This window comes from Sprattus sprattus, assembly GCF_963457725.1.
Source record: "Sprattus sprattus genome assembly, chromosome: 4".
Taxonomy (NCBI): Eukaryota; Metazoa; Chordata; class Actinopteri; order Clupeiformes; family Clupeidae; genus Sprattus; species Sprattus sprattus.
The window spans coordinates 21,853,805-21,861,969 of NC_137923.1; positions in this window are offsets into that span (position 1 = coordinate 21,853,805).

Sequence of the window (8,165 nt, forward strand, 5' to 3'; positions counted from 1 at the left end):
ATTTCCTTCAACAGCAACACTTGATTGTTTCCTCATCCATTTAAAAAAAAGAATCGGGGGGTCGCAATCAGGCTTCATCCCAATTTCATGTCTGCCACAATGTAGAGATTCCTGAGCAGAGTGTGACTGATGGGCTCATGATGTGGATGGATCACAGATGATGAGTAAACAGTTTATAATGAAAAAGCTGGGAGGTGGCAAGACAGTCCTCTTCCATCCCCCTTCCTCTTGCCTCACCCGCACAGAAAAGCACTCACCAGCCTCCTCTGTTGTGATGATGAATGGAGTTGCCTTAATCAACAACTGTGCTCCAAACTCTGGATTTTATTAGCGCATCAGACAAGGGGGTGGGCGTGGGGAGCTGAGGAATAAAGATGAATTGTATCCTTGAGGCACGTTGAGGGTTGGTGCTGTGCTCTCCTGAGCGGTACCACTTATGAAATATCAGCATGATTTCCCTGTACGCTGTATTAAGTTACTACCCAGGCAGTTTGCTGCTGGATGAAATCAACCGAATGTGCAGTGGGGGTAGATTGCATTTGCATGTCATTGTATAGGACAGAATGGCTTTTTTTGAAATCCACACACAAACCCTAAAGGACTCAGGAGATTTTGGTGGAAAGCAGAGCTCCTCACCATTACACCCGTTATCACCTAATCACATGTTCAAACACACACCATGGACAGAAAACATATCTTAAGTAGCCTTACCATTCACCAAACTATTTTATGGTGCAATAACACTGGTGGGGTAAATGTTCTATTGGCAGTTTGAGAAATGTTGCCAGAAGGCTATTTTCACTGCCACTGCCTGGTGTGGCAGCTGCCTGAAAGAGCTGTGAAACTATTGTTTAGCCAAGGGAACAAAATCGCATTTCTTCAGTTCTCTCTTTTTTTCTTTCTTTCTTTCTCTCTCTCTCTCTCTTCTCTCCAGCTGAGTGAAGGTGAACACAGCTCAGAGGAACAGCAAGAGCAGGTTGGATCAATTTGGCCCAGAAGTGCCTACAGTGCCCTTATTGGATTGCATGGCTCTGGTCTTCTCTGCTGGAGTAGCGCTGTAAAGCTCTCCACAGCCAGGTCAGTTGGGGAGAGCACCCAGGGGCCTTCAACTGTGGAAGTAATTGTAAGGTATTAAGTGATACAAAAACAGTGTGGATCACCTTCCATTGAAATATTTGACAGGTCCTGCCAACCCACGCAAAGGAGAGAGGGGCAGAGAAGGAAAAGTTCCATGGTTAATGGCTCACATCATACCCAACACTCCCCAGTCAGAGGTTAGATTATCCACAAAAGCTTTGAGCCATGGGTGGCAGACAGAATATTTATTAGGCTAATTTGACAGTTATTAAAGGACAACTGCAAAAGAGAAAACATTTTAGAAAGCCATATTATTATTTTTAAACGTGTTTAATGAGGAATGTTTTATGCATGTGCATTCAGCTGAGAAGATTCCTAAAGAATCACTGCTACATGCACGCCAAAAAAACAACACTAAAGTCTGACAGACACAAAGGGGTTTCTTTTGTTATTGCATGTTTGGCACAGATGCACCCTGGGAAAGGTTCTTGAAGAAGCGACCTCAGCAGAATTAGGTGGTAAAACGGATCTGTCACAACAACCGTTCCGTTCTATACTCTTCACACAATAAGGGGTGAATCATTGCCTTCACACTGTGCTTAAGAGCAGCATGCCCTTCACTATACCAGATGCTGTGAATGCTGGCTTGTTTCACAAGAAAGGAATACAAAGAAAGCTATTGTTTTTTTGCAAACAGACTATTTTACTTGTTTTATATTGCTTTGGGGATGATGGTGTGTAATAACATAGGGCCTCATTCTCGATAATTTTCTGAAATTCTTCTGAAATGTTTCTTACGGACTTCGTAAAAACAACGTAAGGGAAACACCTCCGCCCATTCCTGCACACTTGAAAATGCGTTCATAAGCAGCCGAAGTCTTCTCAGCTTAGCTCTCCCGAAATAGTTTCTTAAAATGATGCGCAATCTCCTGAAAGTAGATTTGCATACATACACGCCCCGCCAGCTCCTTATTAGGGCACACAACCGTAGAGACGTGTGCTGTTGGAATCTCCCGAATCCACACAAAAGCACCTCGTAAGGCGAGTCATGTCTAAGCAGAAAGCAAGCACAAAACGCAGATCTAACTTAACCGGTGCAGACGTGGAGGTACTGCAGGATGTAGATGTGTTCTACTTCTATTCCACTATGGCTATTTTAACGCGATTGAGTTTAGTGCTTATTTATTCATTTACTTACATTTGCAGTGTTCGTGTACATTCACATTTAGTCATTTAGCAGACGCCTTTGTCCAAAGCGCCGTACAAGGGCGAGAACAGTCAAGATACGAGCAATAGAGAATTAGTGTAACAATAAATACAACTTTACATAAGAAATTAAAAAACAAGGTAGAAAAGAAAAAAAAAGTGCAGGAATGCAAGTCAAGCACTAGTTAGTCAGTTAGGAAGGGAGGTGCTCTCTGAAGAACATTCCACCAATGTGGATCTACAAATGAGAATAGTCTGGTTTAGCATCCTGGTGTAGTCCTTTTATTTATTTTATGACAGCACATTGCCTCGTAGAATCATGATTATAAATGTGAAACGTAATTGTTAATGATACAAATATTTTCGTATGTATTACTATTATAATTATTTAAATCCGAGGATGTCTATATCACCAACGATTTCTCACAAATTCAGCTGTTAACCCTTTAAACACAGACAGTTTTTTCAAATGCGATTCCTCAAATAACCACAAGATGATCGCATTGAGGAATCGCATTTGAGAAGACTCCAGCAAACTTAGGACTGCTGTTTCGCGTTCTGAAAGTCTTCTGAAGTTCAGAAGAAATCCCAGATGAGAAAATGTTGGAGAATGGCAAATATTGTCACCGAAGTGGAGTTCAGAAGAAAGTCCTTCTTAAATTCTTCTCAACTGCGTTCGAGAATGAGGCCCAATGGACTGAGTGCTTGTAGCAGCTGAAATAAGAAATATTATGTGATATATTATGTTATATAACTTGACACATTACAGTAGGCTAGACTACATTGAGGGCTTGTTCGGGGTAATGAGCTGATGAACCTGCAAAGAATGGCGTGATTACATTTAGCAAGTAGCCTACTGTAACTGAGTCACCCAGTCAATAGCCAGTCTACTCATGCTTAACGAAGCCTGTTCGCGGTCCTCTTTGCCCCCATAAAATTAGAGCTTTGTGTTTTTCAATGCTACGTAGTACTTTATAATAACTACGGCCCGAGAACGGCCCGTTAGCTGCTACACTTCACATGCAGAGCACTTGTGAAGACACTGACATAATTCTGTCTGCTTGAGGGATTCTTGGCTTGGCTAAATACTGTCATGCCTCCTTCAAAGTGCACCCACCAGGAAATGAGGACTTTACCGATGGGTTGTGAATGGGCTGCAGCCATAAAGGTGCTCATGGCTGTATTCATAACGCTGGCTCCACGTCTTGATAAGGCTCATTCATTGGCAAGTATCCAAACCCTAGATGCCAAGGTGACACGGTCACCTACGGCTTTATCTCTCTTGGAGCATGTGTGCTCAACAGGATGCCGACGGTTGAACAGTATATAAAAAAGTATATCAAAATATACACAATAACAACCTTTAAGCTAGTACTTTTCACCCTTTGTATTATATTTTTGTTAAAAAAAGAGCAGTGAAAGCACGGCAGCTCAATATGTCGCCAAACTACATCAGCTTTTGTCAGTGCCAACTCCATTGTTGTTTGTTTTAGCAAGGATAGTCTGTTTGCTGTTAACTAGTTCCAAAACTATATGTAATAATCTTTAAATAATCTGTTTCTTTTTAATTTCCATTATGACATGCTAATGTATGGTTGTTTTATTCTGATTGAAAGTCAGTGAAAAATCAAGGTTTGTAAACATTATTTCAAAACAAATTGGTATTTGCAAACAAGTAAAACTAAGTCCAAATTGTTGGCCAGGGGGTTATTAAAATGTAGACCTTATTGAATATGCCCTTGATAATTTCTGAACATTTTCTTTCTTTCTTTCAAGGAAAGTAATACAAATGGTAGACAGAATAAATCGTCCCAAATGCAGTTATATTGCACATTGTCATTACTGAACAATTGTTTTTTTTTTTTTTAACACATTTGCTCTCATCATATCCCTTCAGTTTGAGACAGACAGAATGAAATGATATACCAGCTGGCCTTTTCACCAACATAGTATACAGCCCATGGTGCACAAATTCAAATTGAACTGAGACTGACTATTACATTGAGCTCTTTTAAATTCTCATAAATGTGAATTATAAATTGGATTGTAAGTTTGCATACGTCACAAATAAATGTATACCCATTGCTACCACTTGCCGATGGATTTGTCAGGTTGATATTTTTTTTGTATTATGTCTGTTTGTACATATGTTGTATGTTGTTTGTATTCCCAACATGAGGCAAAATCTAAAAGTCTTTGAAAAAGCAATTCCTTTATTTCCTTGTGCTTTAATTTCTGTTATAACTCAAAAGGATACAGATTTTGAATTATGAAAGTTGGTATTGGATGTAGGTCTCTAAACTCTAAATTAGGCCACTCCCAGAGGTTAAGACCAGTGCTTTGACTGACTTTGACTTTGAGTTCTTCTGTGTCAGTGATGGCAATAGCTCTAGGCTGATAATTCAGGGCAAAGAAATAAGCAGAGAAATATACCTTTAAAAACTGTGTCATCTGTCGTTACTCGAGCAGCGACATTCTCTCACCTTCTAACTGCTGGATCGAAACTCAGTCGAGGATGAGTGAGCACACAGCACGTCCCACAACACCACCTCATTAGCTATGTGCAGAGATAACGAGAGGCTCTCGCCTGTGCCTGGCCACTGTAACACAACGGGAGAGTGGGAACCCAGAGCCCCCAAACAAATAAAGCCTCAAATTCCACTGGCAATCTTTATTATGGTAATGCTCTAACGCAGATTAGAAAGTAATTGCTAACAGTTTGTACATAGAACAATCTGTCTGGGCTGACTGCTGTTAAGTGATAAGAGTAGGCTACAGAGATGTCCGGCAGAGGAGAGCATTTTTACACTTCATTACCCCCCTTTAATCCTTGGGTTTATAAAGTATAGCATATTTTCAAAGACTGTATCCATATGTAATACTGGGCTTGACTTTGTACTCTGAACACGGCTATCCAGAGCATGGAAGGATTAAAAAGCCAACCTCATAATGCCAAATGTGCCACAAATAAACAAGCAAACAAAGAAATCAGAAATATTCACTGAGAAGCCAGCATTTATGAAGTAACTAATATATGATATATATATAAGGCCATATCTCATTAGATAGTATTCTTATTTACAGGCTAATTTGTATTACTAATTTGTTTTAGTATAGTATTTGTGTGTGTGTATGTGTGTGTGTGTGTGTGTGTGACAAGGAATGGGTAAATACAGTTTTGTGCAAAAGTTTGGGCATCCCTGATATTTATCATTAGCCTGACGTTGTCATACTCATAATTCTAGTCAGAATATGAGTCTGATACTGCTCCATTGGGCTGTGATTATGGGGCGTGTTTTAACCGAACCAGGAAAAAAACAAGCCTCTTCGCTCAATTTGATTGACCTACCACCAATCAGAGCAACGTAGTCTGAATATAACATGGCTGATTAATTAAACTTTTACCGAATCCCGTAGGAATTACATCTTTTTGATCGAGAAATGCCTTTCTCCGCGTTTCTCTGTTGCTCTTTCAAAAATTAATACGCTGTCGATAACAGACTCGATGGCAATATTTTCACATTTCAGGTCTCCAGCGGCAGCCATGTTCAACCCAAGGGCTCCTTGGTGACGTGGTTGATTACGTTACTGTTGATCATCTGTCCATCATCTAAAGCCTGCCTTGACAATTTGATTGGCTTTACAGTCTTTGGTCGGGTTTAATTTCTCCCCAACGGAGTAATGCCAGACCGAACTTCCATACCTGAAATGTTGTGGGCGGGGCTAAATTCGGTCTGGTATCCCGGCTAATTTATCATTATTTCAGATAATAATCTGCTTTCAAAGCAGCAACTTAATTTAGACATAATGTAAACCTCATGGGATAAGTAACATTTCAGAACTGTAATATTATTGAATCGACAGAAACAATGTGTGCTTCATAGCAATAACAGATATGTGCAAAAATGTGGGCACCCCATTGGAATAATCACATCAATATTTGGTAGAGCCTCCTCCTTTGCTGAAATAGACACTTCTTATAGCCACTGATAACTCCAGGAAATCTGGCTGCAGTCTCCAGTTGAGTCAGGTTTGATGGCTGCCGTGCATGGACAGCCCGCTTATGGTTGTGACCAAATAACTATTTTAGTTTCATCTGACCACAGCACTTCATTCCAAAATTATTCTGGCTTGTCTAGATAAGCCTTTGCATACCTCAAGCGACTCTGTTTGTGGTGATTTTGTAGAAAAGTATTTCTATGCATTTACCATGGAGCTGTCCTTGTGCAAAGTGTGCTGGACTGTGGAAGGATGTACAATGACACCATCAGCATCAAGATGTTCTTGGAGCTCTTTAAAGGTGGTCTGTGGTTTTTCTGTGACTACCATTTTTCGTCTCAAGCTTTCCGATATTTTTCACTTTCTTTACTCCACAAGGACTGTTCCTGTGCCTTTCCATTTTCTTGCTAAATTTCTGAACGTGGAGACAGACACCTCAAACCTTTTTGATAACTTTTTATATCCCATTAGAGTTATTTTGAGGTTCCCATGTTACTACTTTATAACATAAATCCCATGTTACCTACTTTATAACATAAAATTGAAGGAGAAGTACACCTGGCAATTAGCTATACTATGCTAAATTAGCTTTTTCGTGATTGGTTGCAACTTTGTTTGAAACTTTGTTTGAAGTTTAAGGTTAAATCAACTAATCAAAAGAATTTTGTGTTTCAATCAATCAGCATTAAGTGACTAAAGGTATTCAAATCAACACACTTAAAAGGGTGCCCACCTTTTTGCACAGCCTATTATTCACATTACATTTTATTTCATACAACTCAATACTGCTACATTAAGAATATTTGTCTGAAAAACCTCCCATTATCCAGCTTTCTTTAGAAAATGAATGACATATTGCTATGATGTTTTCTTATAAAGACAGAGCAAATTATCATGCAACCTCAGAGGGGTGCCCAAACTTTTGCATAAAACTGTAAATTGTTGGGTGGATGGATTTTGTCCAACTCTACAACAGTGCTTCAGACAAGTCAGTTGAAAGGCTTTTTGTACACTAGGAATGACGGTCATATCACTAGAACATGGAATCAGAAACTGCACATTATTAGCTGTGGCACTAAGGTTGTAATAAGAAGACATTAGCATTTATATTCATTGTTCAAACACTATTAGAGGGTAGGTCGAGATGGTGGTGTTCAAAAATTACACTGTGGAGGAAATTATTCTCTCACATCTCGTTTTTAAATAAGTGCAATTATTAATAAAAAGTACAACTGAAAATGCATCACCCTAAAAGCCCACAGTGGGTGACATGCAAACTCCACACAAGATGACGTTAAATAACCTTTGACCTTTTACATTTCTGCATAGAATAGTACAACATTTATCTGGAACATTATTATTTTCAGGGACCTTACATTTTTATGCTTCACACCACACCTTTGGGATTATATCTTTTTTTCGCTTCTCTGTATTTCATTATGCAGAATCTGCTGTTCTTTTTTTTTCACTCTACATTATTCTCAGTCGTGGTAACTTCTCTTATAGTAGGCTATTATTTCTGAAAAAACTGAGGTGTATACCGTTAAGGCTTTTTCCCCGCGGATATATTATAGCATGAGCAATTACTTGAAGCGTGCAGCTTTAAACAACAGCAGTTGCACGCTGCGCACACTGGCCCTGGCTCACTCTCCCAGCTTCCAACTGCAGTCACGTGAGCCACAGTAGCTGACATTCTACTTCTGCTGAAGAACCGAGCTGGTGCTGAAAGTACCCATGGGGAGGAATCAGGAGGCATGCAGTGAGGTTGTTTTCTTTGCAACCACTCTAAAAGCTCGGCATACGATACGATTTTGTCAGCCTAGGCAACAAAATGACCAATGAGAAAGAAACGTTGTGATCTCTTCGTCATTGCTCAAAAACGG